Source organism: Idiotropiscis lumnitzeri, unplaced genomic scaffold, assembly GCF_059441095.1.
Source record: "Idiotropiscis lumnitzeri isolate Australia: NSW breed Sydney's pygmy pipehorse unplaced genomic scaffold, RoL_Ilum_1.0 HiC_scaffold_46, whole genome shotgun sequence".
In the NCBI taxonomy this organism is placed as follows: Eukaryota; Metazoa; Chordata; class Actinopteri; order Syngnathiformes; family Syngnathidae; genus Idiotropiscis; species Idiotropiscis lumnitzeri.
This window is the reverse complement of record NW_028283584.1, coordinates 412,290-415,012: the sequence shown is the minus strand read 5'-3', so window position 1 is coordinate 415,012 and position 2,723 is coordinate 412,290.

The following is a 2,723-nucleotide window of genomic DNA, read 5'->3' as shown; positions in this document are numbered from 1 at the left end:
CGACCTTGTTGAGTTGCACGGAGAAAAACATCCAAGAAAATAACTTGTATTAGCTTTTACCAGTTGGTGGCGCTACTACTACGATGTAAAATAAGTTGGTAGATGTCTTCAGGGCTGAAGTATCCTCAAATGTGTACAACTTCGAGAAGATAGGATCATCTGAGTCATGTTGCCGGAGCTTTTGTTGCCACAGAGTACAATCGGACTTTTCAGCACCTTAATAGCCACGCCTTTTGCCAAAACGTCACAAAATTCGGCAGAGAGTAAGATCATTGTCTTGAGTCTTTTCTGACTAATTTTCAGTCGGATTCGTCAAAAGGGCACCGTGCAGTACGTGAAAATTAAAATAAAAACACATTTTTGATTCCACTTGGCGGCACTGTGTGTATAACAAAATAATAACATTAAGATGTCTTCAGGTCGGGACGTTTTATTTACAGGTGAAGGTTTGGATTTTTAGGAGCATGTGCAGGGGAGTTATTAAGCATTCATTTATTTGTATTAGGTTCATTTTGTCTTCTTATTATTGATATTTGACTGATTCATTAAAAGCAGACAATTATGTTTTAGGTTAATTTTTTACCTGACATGTTTCGGCGAGTCTTTCGCCTTCTTCAGAGTGTCGCATGATGGTGTCTTGAGCTGATGTTCCATGAAGGTGTGACTTACCTGTCAAAAAAATGAAAAAATCAGAGCAGTAAAAGAACAAGCACAACATGAACATTACAAATCAGCAATCACTGACCACTGCAAAAGGGAAAACCACATCATGGACCGGGAGAAGGGCAGGGTCATCCGCACAGAAGAGAACAAACAACAGCGCTGGATCAGAGAGGCCATTGAGATCTGCAAGCGAGGCATAAAAACCATGAACAGAGACAAGGGAGCCTTCATCCTCTCTACCACCTGGACCAGCATCTTGGCGGAGTGAACGGACAGCGGGGGGCGTGACTTGCCTTCATTCTTGTGACAGGTAAGTCACGCCCTCATGGAACATCAACTGATAAAGACGGGTCACAAGACACCATCATGTGACACTCTGAAGAAGGCGAAAGACTTTCGTATTGTGACATGCTCAAGGCCTAAACACTCATCCGAGCAAATATAAGGTAGATTTTGTTAACCTGCCCGGAGAAAAACATCAACGAAAATAATTTGTATTTGTTTTAACCAGTTGGTGGCGCTACCACTGCGATCAAAAATAAGTTGGCAGCCGTCTTCAGGGCCTGAATATCCTCAAATGTGAAAGATTTCCAGAAGATGGATCATCTGAATCATTTTGCAGGAACTTTTGTTGCCACGGAGAATAATCAGACTCTGCGGCACCGTAATAGCCACGCCCTTTGAAGGAAAGTCATAAAAATAGGGATAGAGTAAGATCAATGTCTTGAGTCTTTTCTAGCCAATTTTCAATCGGATTCGTTAAAAGGGCACCGTGCAGTACGTCAAAATGTAAAAATTTATATTGATTGGCGCAAGGTGTATAACTGAATATAAACATATAGATGTCTTCAGGTACCGACTCTTTATGTACATGTGAAGTTTTGGATTTTTAGCAGCACGTGCAGGAGAGTTATTAAGCATTTTGTCCATTGCGGCGAAGGAAATCTTAAGTGAAAACTTTGAAGCCCCGCCCCCGTCATATAGTATTTCGGAAACAAAAAATTTTAGCCCCAGTGTTTGTCCCAGGTCTTAAGATGCTCCAGACAGAACTTTAAGGCAATCAGATGAAGCCTTTAGGATCAGGGTGCAAAAGAATGACCCCTGTAAACATGCAAAAAAGGGCAAAAGTCGGACTTTCAAAAATTCATAACTCACTTCCTGTTCATATTAGACGTTAAAATATCAAATTTTTCGCCATGCCCGATGAGACTGCCAAGTTTGGTGAGTTTTTGTGCATGTTTCGGGGGTCAAAAATGCGATCGAACAATCGGAAAAATAATAATAATAATAATTTCTACAAAAACAATAGGGACTTCGCAGCGGTCGCTGCTCAGGCCCTAATAATAATAATAATAATATTATTAATAATAAAAGTAATAATATTTTCTACAAAAACAATAGGGACCTCGCAGCCGTCGCAGCTCGGGCCCTAATAACAATTTCTAGAAAAACAATAGGGACCTCGCAGCGGTCACTGCTCGGGCCCTAATAATAATAATAAAAATAATAATAATTTCCACAAAAACAATGGGGACCTCGTAGCGGTCGCTGCTCGGGCCCTAATAATAATTTCTACAAAAACAATAGGGACCTCGCCGCCGTCGCTGCTCGGGCCCCAATAATAATTTCTACACAAAGTCCATTGTGGTGACCCGCCCCCTTTTAAGGAAATTAAAAATGGCCGACTTCCTGTAAAACCTAGCTCATTGCTCCAAGAGACTTTTTTGTAGGTCTTGGTCTTATACATACAGTGAACCCTCGCTACTTCGCGGTTCACCTTTCGCGGGTTCAGTGCTTCGCGGGTCTAAAAAATATTCGGGGGCATTGTAGTTTCGCCGAGCGGCACGACGGGGCGCTGGAGCGGTTAGACGGCCGGCGTGCGCCGAAGAAGAGCGTGGGCGAAGAGGAGAGTGGACGAAGAAGAGCACGTTCCCCCGGACACGATCGGTGGCGACGTTTCGCGCGGTTTGGACCGTACCAGAGCTCCGGCCGGCGTGCGTGGCAGTTAAGCCGTAGAGGAACACCTTCCCCGGGCACGGGCGGTGCCAAGCGGCCCCTAA